Source organism: Peromyscus maniculatus, chromosome 21 (genome assembly GCF_049852395.1).
Source record: "Peromyscus maniculatus bairdii isolate BWxNUB_F1_BW_parent chromosome 21, HU_Pman_BW_mat_3.1, whole genome shotgun sequence".
In the NCBI taxonomy this organism is placed as follows: Eukaryota; Metazoa; Chordata; class Mammalia; order Rodentia; family Cricetidae; genus Peromyscus; species Peromyscus maniculatus.
In genome coordinates this window covers 32,308,516-32,327,221 of record NC_134872.1, presented here as the reverse complement: position 1 = coordinate 32,327,221, position 18,706 = coordinate 32,308,516, and the positions used below count along the sequence as shown (strand labels likewise).

Here is an 18,706-nt window from a genome sequence, read left to right as displayed (position 1 = left end):
TGCTTCTAGTTTCTGGTCCTCACGCCTTATATATCTTTCTGCTTTCTACCACCACTCCCTGGGATTAAAGGCTGGCTTTCTGGGATTAAAGGTGTGTGTCACCATGCTTGGCTATTTCCAATATGGCCTTGAACTCACAGAGATCCAGAGGGATTTCTATCTCTGGAATGCTAGGATTAAAGGTGTGAGTGCCACCATTTTCTAGCCTTTGTATTTAGTGGCTGTCTGTTCTCTGACCCCAGATAAATTTATTAGAGTACACAATATTTTGGGGAACACAATACCACCACAGCCATTGGCTTATATGTTTGGATGATTGGTCCCCTGTTGGTGGAACTGTTTAGGAAGGACTAGGAGGTGTGGCCTTGTGCCATGGACTGGCCCATCGGGGGGTACCACAACCGTAGGAGAACCAGGGCTTGGGTAGTCAGGAAGGCAAGGATTTGGTGAATGACATACAGACAACACACTCAGAAGTGGTTTGAATCTGCTGCAATTTTACTTTTGTAGATCAGTAAAACTATATATACAGAAAAGAAAACTATCAAGTCATACAAGGAACAAGAGCTTGGCAATAATTCAATTACATCATCTTTTAAAAAACAGCAAGAACACAATTATTAATCGGCGCTAGACATATCCCTTTATCCACAAGAACTTTATGACCCAAAGAACAGTCTGTGTTTTTTAAACTTAATACAGTCCCTAGACTTGTGTAGACTTCTTGTGGTTGTAGCTGTGTCCCTTATCTTATCCCAGTAGTTTTTTAGTTTATAATACATTTTTACTTTTTTGGTTCCCATGGACCACTTAGCCAATTTGGATGTTGCAGACCCTCTCTAAATCTTTTTTAGTTTTTTACCATAAATCACTTTAGTTGGGATGCCTAAAGGTTTCCTAGTGGGTGAGTGTTTATTCCCAAGAAGTGCCTGAACCTTTATACTTTCATTATCTACTGGCTTGGGGTTTTTAAGAACTAGCTCATTCTGCTATATCTAATTAAGATCCATGTCCAACGTCCCCTTTCCTCCATAGTTCACAACCCAATTTGGCTGTGCGTCATAGATTAATTAGAACATTATCAGAAAAACAGTTATACAGAATCCATAGCCCAGGGAGCTCATGATCTGTGAAGTATGTCTTCTTTGAGAAGGAAGCATAATGCGGGCACTCTGCCAGGGACCTCCAGGGAGCTTAGTCCCATGGGACACGTATCTCCCATCCGCTATTATTGACATAATTGTTCATGTCACAGGACGACACTGGAGTTGGTGTGGCAGCCTTGTAGAGTGGGCGTGGTCTTGTTGGAGAAGGTGTATCACTGGGGGTGCAATTTGAGGTTTCAAAAGACCATGCCTGGCCCCAGTGTCCCTCTCTCTTGAAGTTGCAGGCCAGATGTGAGCTCTCAGCTATTGCTCCAGCACCACACCTGCCTGCCTGCCTGCCACTACACTTCCTGCTATGACGCTCATGGACTCACCCTCTGAAATCACAAGCAAGCTCCTGGTTAAATGATTTATTTTATAAGTTGCCTTGGTCATAGTGTCATTTCACAGCAACGGAACAATAAGTTAAGACAGCAATGGTGAATAAAGCCACTATAAATACACCTGTGGAAAATTCTATGTGGATGTAAGTTTTCAGCTCACTGGGGTAAATACCAAGGAGCATAATTTCTGGATGCTTCACTTAAGAGTAGGGTTGAGCTTTTAAGAAAGAACTGAACTATCTTCCAAATAGGCTGGGTTATTTTACATCTCCTTTAGTGGGGGTGACATGGAGTTGTTCCATGGCCTTATTGGCATTTGAGTTTTCATCTTCCTAATTGGTGGATAGTGATATATCATCATGTTCACTTACAGTTTCTTAACGCCTGTGGTGCTGAGTGTCTTTCCATATGATAATTGTCAACCTTGTGTTTTCTCTTCTGAGTCTTTCCAGATCTCTCTTCTGCTTGTTGTTTTCTTATTGTTGATTTTAAATCTTTTTGGCATATTTTCTATAATAATCCATGGCCAGATTTATGTTTTGAAAGCATCTCCTCTCTGCATGCTGTTTTTTTTTTTTTCATTTTCTTAGCAATATCATTCATAGAGTGAGAATTTTAAATTTTAATGAATTCTAGCTTGTCAGTATTTCATTTCATGGATGGTGTTTTGGGGTTGTGTCACCACACTCATGGCTATCTAGGTTATCTCCTGTGTATTGCTGACAGTCTTTACGGGGTTTCATTCTATGCTTGAGTAATTGAATCATTTTGCCCAGTGTTTGTGAGAAGAGTAAGGTTACGTCTAGGTTTATTCCTTTTCTGCATGTGGATGCCAATTATTCCCCCACCATTTGTTGAACAGACTTCTTCATGCTGTTCCCTCTGCTTCTTGTTCACAGATCAGTGGACTCTGTTTAAGAGAGCCCATTCCTGGGCTCTGTCGTGTTCCATCTGTCTGCCTGTCTCTCTCACCGGCAGCACACTGCTTTAACTGCTGTAGCTTTATACATCAGTGGTGCCAAGGTTTTGACTTTGTTCCTAAGTACCATCTTAGCTGTTACATGTTTTTCTCTCTTTAAAATTGAGCACCACTGGTTTTGTTATTAGATTTTGGTTGAAATTGCATCATTAATAGATCAGGTTGGAAAGAGCTGCCATCTTAATGATAATGAGTCTTCCTGTTTATGGGGGTCTTGTAAACATGGACTGTATTTTGATTTTAAGATCTTCCTTGATGTCTTTAGTCAGATATATAATTCTCCTCATGTAGGTCTTGTTTTAAAATGTAAGGTTGTTTTATTTTTCCTCAAAAGAAAAATACAGGTGCTACAGGATCTACCAATCCCATTTTGGAGTATGTATCAAAAAGGAACTATGTCAGTATGTAGAAGAGATATCTGCAGCCCACGTCTATTGCACCATTGTTCATGTAGCTAAGACATGAAGTCAACTGAACCATCTCACACAGACAAGTGAATAAAGAAAACATCTAGTGGAGTAATACCTGACCTTAAGCAAAGAGGGAAATCCTGCCATTTGTGACAAGGATGTGCCATATGTTGTTTAGTTTTGGCAATTTGACACAAACTTGAGACACTTGGGAAGAGGGAACCTCAGTTAAGGAATTACCTCCATCAGATTTGTTTGTGAGCATGTCTTGGGCATTTTCTTATTTAATGATTGATATGGGAGGTCCCAGTTCTTTTTGGATAAGGCAGATGATTGTGGGTTCTATAAAAAGGCAAGCTGAATGAGCCAGGGAGAACACGCTAATGAACAGTGCCCATCTAACCTTGAGCTCTTGCCATGACTTGCCTCTGTGATGTACTGTTTCCTGGATGTGTATGATGAAATAGACCCTTTCCTTCCTAAGTTACTCTTGGTCAGTGTTTCACGACAACAAAAGGCAAATTAGGATAACTCTAGAGCACTGTGACAAGCAAAGATATCCACAAATCCTGATGTTACACAGACAAAGAGCTAAATTCTGGAACCAGAAAGTTGAGGTGGAAGGAGAGGAATCGGGATAGCCTAGCCACAGTTTGATATAGGTGTACCAGTTACCTTTCTATTGCTCTGACAAAACACCACGATGAAGACAACTTATAAAATACAGCATTTAATTGGGCTTAGGAGTCCAGAGAGGTAGAGTCCACGCTGGCAGAGCGCAGGCATGGTGGCAGCAGCAGCTGAGAATCTCATCTTGATTCACAAGCAGAAGGCAGGGAACACACTGGGAATGGTGCTAGTCTTTTAAAGGCTCAAATCCCGTTCCCAGTGACCCACATCCCCCCTGCCCCCCAAGGCCACATCTCCTAATCCTTCCCCAACAATTTTATCCACTGAGGACCAAGGATTCAAACATATGACTGTATGGGGGCCATTCCCATTCAAACCATCACAGCAGGCAAATGAAGAGTTCTGGAGGTTGATTTGCAGCACTGTAACAATAGTTAATAATGTGCTGCATACTTGTCAGCTGCTGCAAGAGAGATCCTGTTCTTTTTTTTTTTTTTTTTTTTTTTGGTTTGTTTTAGAGACAGGGTTTCTCTGTGTAGCTTTGCACCTTTCCTGGAACTCACTTTGGAGACCAGGCTGGCCTCAAGCTCACAGAGATCTGCCTGGCTCTGCCTCCCGAGTGCTGGGATTAAAGGCGTGCGCCTCTGCCGCCGCCGCCGCCACCACCACCACCACCACCACCACCACCACCACCACCACTACCCAGAGAGATCCTGTTCTTATCTCCCCTACAAAGCTATATAAGGTGATAATCTATGTTAACTAGTCCATTTAATGCACATTTATGTATAAACATCACAGTTTACTGAAATACATACAATTTAGGGCCTTACTGAAAAGACAGTTTGTCTCAGTTCCTAAGAGGAAGTTGCCCACTATATCATAGATGAGAAGAGAGACATATAAGAGAGCTCCAGATTGGCCAGAGTCAGAAAGAATAGGAGAAAAGTATTGTGTGGACCTGTGTTTTGGTGCCTATGGGGATACATAAGCGGGCATGGAGTTTGAATGATTCATCTGGCTGTAGGGCAACTGGGGCACTATTTTAGGTGACCTGGTATCTGGCCTTGGAGTAGTTATAGCAAGGGGCTAGTGCCAGGACTGGAAACCTGATAGAGAAGTTGGGTGGGGTCTAGAAGTTTCAGATGGTTAATTTGCATGTGGAAGCTGAATTAACTACTGCAGCAGCCCCTTTCCTAGTCAGGGAGGGGTGAGATACCAGAGCATCAAGGATACAGGAAATAAACCTTAAGTTTCTGTGTGAAAGAATTATATGTGTTTGCATGGTCCAATGGGCTACTTCAAAACAGAAATGATGCCTCCTGATCAAATCCTCCATCTCTCTACCATTCCTTTACTCATTGACCCTTTGAGCTCCTGTCTTCTGTTATTCATAAAATAGCAGTAGCTTGTTGTGAGCTATAGTTTCCTCACTCTAGTCTAGAACACTAGAATGTACTCCTTCTACTTAACTATGCTTTGGTACCTATTATCCAGCCCTCTTTATCTCCTTCTTAGTCTCTAGTTACTATTATTCTACATTCAGGTCAGCATGATAGCTTACACATATGAGGGAAAGGCATGTGGTATTTTTCTTTCTGTGTTTCTCCTATTTCACTTACCACAGTATCTATCCATTTTTCTATAAATGATTTCTTATACCTGATTGTATGTATCATCTTTTATACATCCATTTGCTATAGTTTGGATTTTATGAATTTTTTCCCCAGTGGCAGGGATCAGTTTACCACTGAGCCACATACTCCAGTCCCTATTTTACATTTTGATGTTTCTCCAAAGGCCCACATGTTGCAGGCTCAGTTTCCAGCTCATGGAGTGGGTAGAACATTTAAAAGGCCGTATTCTTATAACATTAAGAATGTGCCTGTGACGGGGATTCGGGGAACTCAGTCCCTCTTCTTTCATAAGGAGAATGGTTTTATTTTGTTGTGTACTCTCCACAGACATTGCTTCATGATAGCCCCATAAGCAACAAGTGAGTTGGCCATAGACTGATGCTGTGAGGCAGAAAAAAAACTCTAAGTGTATCATCTAAGATTATTCTTAAAACAGTAATGGAAAAACCAAAGCCATCCATCCATTAATGGGAACCTGAGTCGATCCCATGTCTTTTTGTGGAAAAATACTGACTTCAGCGTGGAAGTTCAGACATCTTGTTGACTGTTAATTTTATTTCCTTGTGATTTATGCTGTGATTTCCCAGGGAAATGTCTCCATGGGCTCACATGTCTGTATATTTGGTTCCCAGATGTTGATGCCTGTGGAAACTTTAGGACAGTGTTTCTCAATCTTCCTAATGCTGTACCCCTTTAATATGTAAGAATATATTTAATATATCACTCATGTTATGGTGACCCTCAACCACAAAATTATTTTCATAGCTACTTCATAACTGTGATTTTGCTACTGTTATGAATTGTATTGTAAACCCACAGATTCCTTGGCTTCCAAAGGGGTCATGGCCAACAGGTTGAGAACTTCTTGTTTAGGGGATAGAGCCTGACTGGATGAAGGGGGTCATTGGAGATGGGACTTGCTGCTGTATAACCCAGCCCCACATCCTGTTCTCTCTCTGTTTCCTGAGTGTGGATTCAATGTGGGCAGCCAGCCTCCTGCTGTCTTCATGGCTGCCCTGCTTCCTGCATAGCTAACCTTCCATGCTAGTCTGCATCCTTCTGGAACTGTAAACCCAAATAAAGAAATTGTAAACAATTTCTTCTTTAAATTGCTTTTGTCAGGGTATTTTATCACAGCAATGAGGTTAACTAATGTAGAAATTTGGTAGCAAGAAGTCCCTTGCTGTGACAAACCTAACCGTGTGGTTCTTGGGCAATTAGAATGGGTTTGTAAGAGCAATGTGGAGTGTTTTTGAACTTTGAGCTAGAAAAACCCTTGGATGTGGTAGACAGAGCTTTAGGGGCTGTTATATTGGGGGTTGGAATACCAGAAAGCAGAGAAAAATATGGACTATGAACGTCCAGTTTATTAAGTTTCAGAGGGAAATTAAAAACACTACTGGGAACTGGGCTAGAGGCTGTTCAGGGTACCCTGAGAACATCAATGAGACTAAACTAAAAATTAATGTCCTGAATTTGCTTGGTGGGGAAATTTCAAGTCAGGGTAACATCCAGGCTGTGATATAGTTATTACCCATTGCTCTTGTTCAGATGCACAGTGAGAGAGCAAAAAAGATATTCAAAACGTGAAGTTTGGCAAAGGGAGGTGTGTGCCTATGCTTAGAGCTGTGAACAAGGCGAGGGCAGATGACAGAGGACCTGAGATTGTTAAGGAACTTGACATCATTACAGAGAAATCTGCTTTGCTCTGGCACAAGAACTGTGTCATGAAGGTAAGATCTTACCTATAAAGGGCTCCTCTTGCTCCAACTTGTAAAACTGCAAATTCATTTTAAAGGAGAGAGCCTAAGCTCAGGATGCTGAAGGAGTTTTCTGCTTCTGGAAGCAAATGTGCACAGGGTGCTTCTCCATTATCAGAGCACAAAGCCTGCTGTAACTGTGGTCCATGGAAGCCAGAATGTATCTTGAGTTGGCAGCAGGACTTGGCAGCAGCATCCATGTGGATGCTGGTGTTGAAGACATGAAAGATGTTAGAGTGTGGGTGTCTTGGAGCCTTGCTCCACAGTTTCAGAGAGCAGTGAGGCTAGGGAATATGTGGTAGGGTTTTAATACCTGCAAAAGAAGCCAGTCAGGAAAGCACATTGTGTGTAGCTGTGAAGGCAAAGCCTCAATGGTAGTGGAGAGTCAAGGATGAACATCCACCAAAGAAGAGCTATAGGCATAGAGTGCATGGTGTCAACAGGGAAGCTATGTGTGTCGCCAAGATCTGAACTAGAGGGACAGGACTACTTGAACCCACATGATTGTATTATGATCCCCAGATGCCGGATATGGAGATGCAGGAATAGGTGTTTTCCCTGCTGGATTTTAGTTATTTATTTGCAGTTTTCTGAGGTTAAAAAGTCAGGATGCTGATTTCAGATCTCTTTTCTATTCAACTATAAATAATTTCCCTTCTACATTGCTGCTTTCATAGAATTCCACACATTTCAATAAGTTGTATTTTTATTTTCACTTAATTAAAAATATTTTAAAGTTTCTCTTGAACTTTCTATGCTACAGAGTGTGTGAATCTCTGGTTACATAGGAATTTTCTAGCTCTCCTGCTACTGCTGTCCAGTTTAATTCTGTTGTGGCCTGAGAACATAGTTTGCATGTTGCTACTTGTTACTTTTACATTCCCAGGACAAAATGCCTGGCAAATGCAACTTAAGGAAGGAGTGTTTGTTTTAGCTCATAGTTTGAGACCACATCACATTACAACAGGGAAGTAGGGCAGCAAGAGCATAAGGCAGATGCTCACACTGCATATGAAGGTGGGAATCAGAGGCATGAATGTTAGTGCTTGGCTCTCATTCTCCATTTTACTCATTCCAGAATCCCAGTCCATGGATGGCATTGTCAATATTCCAGGCGAGCATTCCCACTTCCATTATACTCTCTGGAAATGCCCTCACAGACACACCCAGGGGTGTATTTCCTCCTAAGTTGAGTCAAGTTGTCAGGCAAAATTCATCATCACAACATTTATTATTTTAAGTTTCTCAAGGTGTGTTCTTAGCTCACAAGGTGGTAGTCTATCTTGGTGAACATCTCCTATGAGCAGAAGAGGAATGTGTATTCTACTGGTATGGTATGAAATGAATGAAGTATTTTATAAACGTCAATTAGATACAGGTGGTTGATAGTGCTGGCCAGTTTACAATCTCATTGATTTTCTGCTTACTGGATCTGTCATTTGCTGCCAGAAGGCTGTAGAAATCTTTAATCTATACTTGTGGGCATGTCTATCCTTTGTAGTTTTGCCAGTTTTTGCCTTGTGTATTGTGAGTCTTTATCTTGTGTCTGTTGTTAGAAATTTACAAATTGAGAATTTCTATGATTTCTTGGGGGAATTGAACCCTTTATGATGATGCTATGTACTTCTTTATGCCTGCTATTCTTCTTACTCTGAAGTCTTTCTTACCTGAAATTCCTTTCTTTTGACTAATGCAATTATGCCAATGCTGTTTTGATTCCTTTATTTTTGGTCTGTTGTAGCAGGAATCTTAAAAGTTCTTATTAATAAAATCAAACCCGGGGCCAGTTATTGGGGTGAAATGCTGGATGGTCAGAGAACCAGAACAAGCCACAGCTAACCTCACCTGGCCAACTTCTCAGCTGGTCTTGTTTCCTCAGACTGGAAGCTTCTGTGTCCTTATCCCAATGGCTCTCAGCTGAACTGCTGCTCAAAAGCCTGAATGCTAAACCAAGCCAAAGGCTTAACCAGCCAAAATGCTTCTAGTTTCTGGTCCTCATGCCTTATATACCTTTCTGCTTTCTACCACCACTCCCTGGGATTAAAGTCTTGCTTTCTGGGATTAAAGGCATGATGAGTCACCATGCCTGTCTGTATCCTTGAACACATGGATTTCTGCCTCTGGAATGCTAGGATTAAAGGCGTGTGCTACCACTGCCTATCCTTTATGTTTAATATTGTGGCTGCTCTGTCTCTGACCCCAGATAAGTTTATTAGCATGCACAATATTTGGGGGAATACAATACCACAGTCTGTCATCTATTTCCCCCCTCATATTTAAAATGGATTCTTGTGAATAGCTTATGTCTGCATCTTTCCCCTTTATTCATTCTTCAGCTTTCCATATGAACTGACATATTTAGAGCAGTTGTGTAGATGTAACCAACACTCTGACCCCTGAGTAACTTTATTTATTAACATACAATCAAAATCACATTTCAGTACAATTAGAATACCACCACACAGTTGTATTTAGGATGGCTATTGACCTTGTAAAATCAGTCTCTATTATACCGATAGCGTGTATTAGTTACTTTTATGTTGCTGTGAAAAAACCACTATGACCAAGGCACCTTGTAGAAGAAAGAGTTTTTGTTGGCTTACTGTTTCAGAGGGATTAGAGTCCATCATGGTGTGCACAGTATAGCACTGTAGGTCTGGCAGCAGAAACAGAAAGCTAAGAGCTCACATCATGAACTCCAACTACAAACCAGAGAACAAACTGGAAATGGCAGTAGTCTTTAAACTCTCATAACCCATCTCCAGGAACATACTTTACACAAGCTCACATCTCCTAAACCTCCCCAAACAGCACTCCAACTGGGGACTGATATTCAAATACCAGTTCTCATTCAAATCACCACATAACTATTTCCTGTTTATTGTGTGCTCCTTCATGTCTTTTTTTGGTGTTAATTTTTTTTCTGCTTTCTTTTATTTTAATTGGACATTTAGTATGATTTTATCTTCTCTACTCTATCATTTATAAAGTATATCATTTATACTTGTTCTAAATTTCTTTTGGTTATTTTCTTAGAATTTAAACAAATTCCATGAAATAGTAAGAACATTAGGGCTGGAGAGATGGATCCGTGGTTAAGAGCACTTGTTGTTCTTCCAGAGGACCTGACTGGGTTCAGTTCCCTGGACCTATCTCAGGTGCCTCACAACTGTCTGTAATGTCAGATCCAGGGATCTACTACCTTCTTCTGGCTTCCTTAGGTACCTGCACTCACATGCTCATACCCACACATACACACATACACATACACACACACACACACACACACACACACACACACATTTAAAACTAATACCTAAATAATAAACTAATATTTTAAAAGTAATAAGAGCATCACCTCTTATAGGATATGAATTGAATGATGCTCATTATTGGTTGAAAGTCTCCATGACTTTGAAGCTGTCTTGAGATTTCCTTTGTAAGTCTCTGAAATAAAGAGCAACAACATAATATCTCCCTGATTGCACTGTTGTGTCATTATGATTGCTGTTTTCCCACTGCATCACTTTCTGTAAACAAGACTTGAATGCCTGGGTAACATCCCACTGAGGAGCCAGCATGCATTCACAGGTTCACTGTGATGTTGCCATTATTTCAATTCTGCCCCTACACCAAGTGCTGTGATGAACCCCATGGTGTGGGAACCTTTCCACATTTTTAGGATAATTTCACTAAATATTTCCTTCACAGAAGTGACTTGGCTGCAAAGGCACAGTTTCAAGGGTCCTTAGATAGACTGTAAAATTGCTGTCCTCAAAGGTGCTACTTAGTTACACCCCCGACAGTGAGGCCATGCCTCCTGCCTTGTCTTCATCACTGAGTACCACCCAAGCACACTTTATAATTTTATAGGCGGTTTCTTCTATGTTCTGACTTCATATTTGAAAACACCTAGCACTACAACTGTCCCATCTTTAACAGTTTGTGAGCTTGCATACCAACACACCAAAGAGAAAGGACTCTCTTTGCTGTACCATAAAAAATTTCAAACCTATCATGCTGGCCTCTTTATGTATTACATGCATTTATTTGTATATGCATTTTCAGGTGAAAATCACCAGGTGATTATCTCTAGAGTAAACAGACATTCAGATAGACATCTTTAGTATTCATCTCAGAACCCACTGACATACATCTTCATTGTGAATAATGAAAGTGGCTGAAACTTGAGGTGAGGAAGGAATGGAGATGATTGACAGAGCACTGAGGAGCATGGTGTTTTCAGATTCTAGAGAGCATCCAGTTACGCTCCTTCATACCTGTTTGCATTTGTGCTTTCAAATTGAAAGACATTTACAGTGAGTTACAGCAGTGCCATGAATTATGTGTGAGACGTATTCTTTGGCGTTGGGCTGGAGGGTAGCTATTTGAGTTGAGAAGTATCGCTTTCCAGTGTGTAATAAGAAGGAATAAAGAGTAGCTTTGTCTTTTCACAACTCTCTTAGGTACATACACACTAGCCTTGGCAACTATGCAGATGTGTGCTAAATACACTGTTTCCTTCCTTGCTTGCTTGCTTGCTTCCTTCCTTCCTTCTTTTCTTGATTTGAGACAGAATCTCATTATCCAGGCCTGGTTAGTCTGGAGCTTGTTACATAGACTAGGGCAGCTTCAAAACTCACGGAGATCAATCTGCTTCTGCTTCTCGAATGTTGGCATTAAATCTGTGTGTTACCATGCCTAGCACATGCCAAATACAGATACTCCTCAACTTATGATGGAATCATGACTTGATCAATACATCACAAGCTGAAAATACTAAGTCCAAACTGTGTTGAATGGCATAACCCGCCATACACCTAGCATGGCAACATTGTTCACAGGACTTTCCATTGCTTCTCTTTGTGATCACTGCTGCCCCCTATCCCTCCATGAGGATACTGTACTATCTATCACTAGCCTGGGAAAAAATTGAAAATTAAAATTCTAAATATGCCTTTTTAAAAAAACCAAGTTCTTGTTGCTGTTATAGCATGTGAGAGCTGTGTTAGCCAATAGCCAAGGGGAAAGCAGCCAACATTACCTCTGTCCAGTTTCTGGGTAACTTTCAACACTACACCGTGCTGTGGGTATCCACTGGACTACTGGCCCTGAGACGATTTAGCTGGGATCATAGGAAAAGAGTTGGTGGCTGGAGACAACTTCCATTACCAAGAAAAGTCTGGAGTCCCCCAGTGATACATTGTGACAGAAAGAAGCAGCTTCTTTTGGAAAGGAACAAAAGAAATAGTGTTAGAAACATTCAAGACCATAGGAAAGCAGAGGCTCCATCCGAACCTGAGGCCTCTGAAAACTCCGTGCTCTCTTGGGGTCTCAGCTTTCTCACCCACCCAACCGGAGTGAGAAAACTGACATGTGGCAAAGCTTTCTTATGTCCATGAGACAATGGAAAAGAAAACACTTCAGTCCCAACTGTACAGAGGCTGCTGTGTAGGCTCTCTTGAAATATAGACCTCATCGGGTGTCCTGGACTCTCATCCTGCCCCCTACCTTCTCCACATAGCTTTCTGTTAGAATCTTAGACCAAGGTCATTTCTACCCAGAGCTCATCTCAAAGCCAGCTCCCCGTGGTAAACAACACATGTATGAAATACTCACCAAGCAACAAGAGAAAGTGTCTGATTCATGACCGCTCATACTCCGGACTGGCAAAGAATTGCCTTTACATTGGCCTTGGCTTGTGGAAAGAAAATTGCTGCTGTGTGGTTATTTGTTTGGAATTAGACAGCAGAAAAGAAAACATCGCCTCTCTGCCAGGCAAGCCATAAAATGGAATGTAGCCCTTCAACCTACAGTGAAATTAGAAGACCAATAAAGCAGGGCGCGCAGAATACATTCCACAGAAGTAAAAGACAGCAGAGCATATGGCAAATGGAGCAAATGGTGGGTGGCAGCTGTGTGGTAGCTGAAGAGGAAATTGCAAGAGCTTAGGCGCGTCTGTGTTCTCTTAATTCAGCTCTCTGTGCACGGGGAAACGGGTTTTCTTTGGACAATATGGTTCAAAGACAAATTTTCAGCCTAGCCTTTAAAAATGAACAGACAGTAATGACCTTTGAGTGAACATGGAATAATTCACTTCAGCCACAGTGCTTCGACTTACTTTAAAAGTGAACTCATTTTAGTCTTGCAGAGAAGCCTAAGTAATAGCGCTTCCATGCATTCTCTCGTCGATGTCTCCTACTGTTAACATCTGATGTCGCTGCAGCGAGATTATGAAAACTGAGGAGGGAGCATTACTGCCTGGCCACATTCTTCTAGTGTTGTGAGTTTTGAACTGGTGCTCCAGAATATAGCGTTCCCAAGACCCGGCGCTGTCCCCTCTCCCTCGGCTCCTTGCAGTCTGCGCTTGTCCCTTGTCTCTCTTAGCTTGGTCACACTCAAAGAGCCTTTTCTGGTCTTTTTGTTCAAGGTCATCCTATTTGAAGTTTTTTTCCTGCACGATGTTTTATCAGGAAGTTCTCTGGAGGAAGTTGTGTTGTCCTCATGCCATTGCCTCAGCTTCCAGATTTCAATGACCCCACGCATTGTTGACGCTCATCTTGGTCACTTAGTTCAGGGGACGTTTGCTGAGGTCCCTCCTCTGGAAGGCAGTCTCTTTCCCTCTGGTGTCGATACTTACCTTGTGTGGTATCAATGCATTATGTAAAGATAAGGTTAAACACTGTTTCTCCTGCGACCTCTATCCACGAACGTCAGCATCCGTCAGTCAACCTTTCCTCAGTAGCCATTGATGATGTGTTTGTCTACTGGTGATTCTGTGCCCTGCCTTCTGTGCTGTTTAATCATAATTCTGTGCGAGGAACTCTTCCTTCTCTTCTGTTTACTAACTTTAAACATTTATGTCAGCCAGGGCTCATGGGTATTTCTCATATGCTATGTATTTTAATATGATCCTGTTCTCGTTTTGTTCCTTTCATCATGCCACGTTCGCACCATGGTCTCGGGATTAAGGTGGGTCCTGCGGTCATCTGCAGGACTCCATCCTTCTCCATCTCTCCACGACTGAGGTGGCAGCAGGTGCTTCGTTCCCAGCTTGTCTTTTCCCTGTACTGCTTCTAGAAGCAACCACTTCTCACGCGGCGGCTCTGATTCCTGGCTGGTGGGATGGCTCAGCAGGTAAGAGCACTTGCCACCAACCCCAATGACCTGTGTCCATTCTCCAGAACCCATGTGGAGAAAGGGGAGAACCAGCTCCCAAAACTCATGCCCTGATCTCCACATAGGCACTGTGGCAATACTCTCTGCTCTTACCCCTGCACGTATGAGTAAGTGTAAATAACAAAACAAAGCGAACACCCTAGGTCTTTTTTATTGTGTTCAGAAATAAAGTCTGAGCGTTGGAGAGACAGCTCAGTGTTAAAGACACTTGCTATTCAATCACGAGGACCAGAGTTTGGATCCTAGTGCGCATGTAACAAGGCTAGCACCACACCCTGCAAATGCTTGTAACTAGAGCTTTGAGGGACCCAGCATACTTGTAGGTTCTCCACACTTGCACAAATATGTGCATACACAGGTACATGCACTCACACAGATACATACACACATGCTCACACATGACTGACTGACTAAATAAAATAAATGTTAGAAAAGAAATAATATGTGAGTCCTGGATTTATCACTAATGAATGCTGGTACTTCCAGGACTTTCAGCAAAAGCAGAACAGTATGTGTGCACACTAACTCATGCATATGCACAGATCTACATGTCAATGTTAATCTTTCTATTTGTCGATCTATGTTTATCTATCTATCTATCTATCTATCTATCTATCTATCTATCTATCTGCCTACCTACCTACCTATCTATGGAGATTATACATTTATAGTGATAGATTCCAATACAGTACCACAGAATCTATTTCACTTTCTACCTTTCTTGGCTTGTAACATCTTTCCCTAACAGCAAGAGAGAGACTTGATGTCATCATGTAGTGTCTGATTAGGGGCTGGGGTGGACTTCATTACATCTTGGCAAAAAAAATTCTTAGTATTTATTGGAAACTGTGCTGCAGAGTTTTATGTCAACTTGACACAGTTAAAGTCATCTGAGAGGAAAGAACCTCAATTAAGAAAATGCCTCCATGAGATTGGGTTGTAGGCAGGCCTGCAAGGCATTTTCTTAACCAGTAATTGATGGAGGATGACCCAGCCCACTGTGTGTGGTGCCATCCCTGGGCTGGTGGTTCCTGGGTTCTATAAGAAAGCAGGCTGAGCAAGCCAGGGGAACAAGCCAGTAAGCAGCACCCCTCCATGGACTCTGCATCATCTCCTGCCTCCAGGATCCTGATCTATTTGAGTTCCTGTCCTGACTTCCTTTGATGATGAACAGTGATATGTAAGCCAAATAAACCCTTTCTCCCTTAACTTGCTTTTAGGTCAGGGTGTTTCACCACAGCCATAGAAACCCTAACTAAGACAGAGACCCTCAGAACTATTCCTTGTTGGTAGGATTTGAAATTGTCCCCATGAGGTGTTGTATTGGAAATGTGATCTGTAATGCAGCAGTGCTGGGGAGTGGGCTCATTAATCAGTTAGTTATGTGTATGTGTTTGTGTAAGTGCGTGTGTGTGTGTGTGTGCGCGCGCGCGCGCGTGTGCACATATAGAAGTCAGAAGACTGTGGCCTTCATCACCTTCACAAATGGATTAATGTCATTTCAAGATCCTATAAGTTTAATATCCATGGATGGGCTCCTTAGAAAACTATAAATTCAGTCCCTCTTTTCTCTCTTGCCTTCTGCCAAGGAATGCCTTTCACCAGAGGCCAGCCCTTCTATCCTTGGGTTCTCATATTGGACTACTTCCCATGCCTAGAGACATGAGAAGTAAATTTATGTTATACACTATTCAGTCTGCACCATTCCATTGTAACACCACAGGATGGACTAAGATTCTTCTGTCATCTGTTAACAGGGCGTGTGCTGTCTGTTTACTGTGTGATCAGAGCGCTCTCAAGTACTTCCCAGCACCCAGCATTGGACAGGCACCATGGCCTCCATAGGGTCTCTCTTGGCCTTTGTCAATATCTTCCTCTTTAGTCTGGCCTCCAGCAGTTCAGTTCTGACCAGTGGGAGCCATAGTTGTACCCAAGTATGCTTCCTAAAGAGAAGAGAGAGAAAAGGAAGATTTAACACCTGTAGCCTGTGTGCTAGCTTGTCTGACGCATGAGCTCAGCATCGTGCAGCTGATGCCATGCCAAGTCAGTGCCAGGCAGATTCAGAAGCAGATGTGGTTTGGGAAACTAGCCTCTCTTCTTGCTCTTTCCCAGTGGGGTCTGTATGAGTTAGCCCAGGCTATCCTAAGAGAGTGCCACAGACAGGCGTTGACCAAAGATATTTTCCTCATGTTAGGGAGACTAGAAGTCTTCCCATAGGCCCCAGCCTCCTCAGCATGGCTTTTTCTCTCACTGTGTCTCCATATGGACTTTCTTCATGTTCATCCTTCTGAATCCAAACTTTCAGACAGGGTGGATTAGGACCCCACTAAGGAGATCATTTTAGCTTACTCAAGTCTTAAAAGGATCTATCTCCAAATCAAACCATCCTAAGTTACTGGAGACTGGAACTTCAATATATGATTTTTGGGGGACACAATTCAATCTGTAGTTGCGTCCAGTGGCTGTCCTCTGGAAGGAGCTCATGCATATATCACAGGTGCTCAGGGATCCATCTGCTTCTGCTAGATTTATAAATTCACAGGTCCTCAGGGTACCACAACCATAAAGCCTTCTCTATACAGTAACACAGGGTCTAAAGGAAACAGGGATTTTCACAGAGTGAGGTGTAAATTGCATGCAACAGAGCACATCCCAAAGATTCCTGGGAGTCTTGCAAATGATGAAAGAGACCGATGCTCTCGAACACTCTGAAGTGACTTACACAGGAAGCATTTATTTATTTAATTTTTGTCAGGTTTATGAATTATTGAGCTGGCCTGACAGCCTCTTGCTTTTTATCACCCCAGGTTCATTTAACATGAATCGACAGGTCGAAAGAACACATTCTTTTCTCACATTGTTTCTGCAGCAGGATTTTGTTCATCAGCAAGTTCTGGAAGAGGCCCTGACCAAATCTTAGCCTGGTGGTTTTTATCCTGTGGGTCGTGACCCCTTGTGGGTCAACTGACCCTTTCGCAAGGGTCACCTAAGACCATCGGAAATGCCAGCTAGTGATATTATGATGGTTCATAACAGTAGCAAATTTACGGTTATGAAGTAGCAATGAAACTAATCTTATGGTTGGGGGTCACCACAGCATGAGGAACTGTGTTAAGGAGCTGCAGCACTAGAAAGGTTGGGAACCTCTGCTTTAGCTCATCTGCCCTGCAGCACAGAGCCATACCTCAGTGGGAGAGCAGAATTTGAACTCAAGGCTGTGGCCTGTAGCTTCCCACTCCATCCAGCTGGGTTGTGATAATGAGAGGATTTCTAGAGAAGAGGGGGAAAAAATCTTGATACTGACACAGATTTATCATTTCTTAATCACTTGTGGCAAAACTGAATTAGGCACCAGCCAGATTCAGAGGAGAACCGTTTGTTTTGCTTTGTTGTTAATGGTTTATTGGTGGGAAGTTTAAAAACAGAAAGCAAAGGGCAAAGGAAGCTCCCAAATGATGAAGGAATGAATTACCCATGGAGTCTGTCTTCTGAAGGTGGGGTGCCCTGGGATCCTGGAATTTGGACAGGGTTAGGGTTTGACTTCAAGCTGTGGTCTGCAGGGCCTACCATCTGTAGTAGGCATGACATTTGTGAGCCTGGGGTTTCCAGCCCGTGGAGGTGATGAATAGAGGCCTGCCTCTGGGGGTGCTTCAATGTGAATAGGAACACTGCAGTTTAGAAAGTGTTTTGAGGTCTGGGTAGCCTTCCTAGTTGTAGCTAGTGGTTGATCTGCTTAGAGGTAGTCCCTCTTCCTTCTACCCCCAGCTCTCCAGCCTGGCTGTGCAGACCTCATACCCCAGAGCAGTGTGGCTCCAGAGCACGAAAGGCATGCCGGGAAAAGGAAAGAGGAACAATGGTGTGGGAAGTCTGCCAAGGAGGCAGGCCACAAGACAAAGAGCAACAGCTGACAGATTGTTAATGAAGACTTAGTATTGTGTGAGTACAAACAAATTAATTGGAGCTCCACGTACGGGGAACGCGATCCATTCAGTGCGCAGAAACAAGTAGCATTGTATCGTTGCCCGCGGCATAATGACGGCTTGACAAAGCAACAACGCACTGCATGAATGGTGGTTGTCCCGAAAGATTATGTCTGGTGACATGATCGTCAACTTAGTTTAAGTAAGCGCAACCTCTGGTGTTCATACAGCAAAATTGCCTAACCACACCATTCTCAGAAGGAAGCCCTGTCACTAGGCAACACATGCCGTATTCCTCCATCACCTGACATGAAGCACAGGCTTCATTATGATGTCGTCATATAATGATGGTAGGTGATTAAGATATTCTTGGTGTTATCTTGATAGTACTTTACAAGAGGGCAGGCTAGCACATGATGGTCACAATATTTAAGCTGGGCATTTGCAGTTCGCACACTCTTTCATATTGAATTCATCTTCCCATCATGCCCTCTACCGTATTGTGTGAACCAGATTGGGTAAGAAGATTCTTGATAAACTGCAGGGGAAAATTGAATGTGTTGACACATACCTGCAATCTCAATACTCAGGGGGGACTGCCACCAGTTCAAGGACAGCCTGAGCTACATAGAATTTAAAGCCGGCATTGACTACATGCCTAATGAGACTCTATTTTAAAAAATGAAAATAAAATTAAACAAC

The 18,706-nt window shown here is 42.4% G+C and overlaps 1 long non-coding RNA gene across 1 annotated transcript; it reads right to left on the bottom strand.

The window, feature by feature from the left end:
- Nucleotides 1-15,556: 15,556 nt before the first annotated feature.
- Nucleotides 15,557-18,278, bottom strand: LOC143270019 (uncharacterized). Its single transcript, XR_013046859.1, has 3 exons — nt 18,056-18,278; nt 17,269-17,354; nt 15,557-16,027 (listed from the first exon to the last, which is right to left on the bottom strand). It is a non-coding gene; the product is annotated as an uncharacterized LOC143270019 (long non-coding RNA).
- Nucleotides 18,279-18,706: the final 428 nt, after the last annotated feature.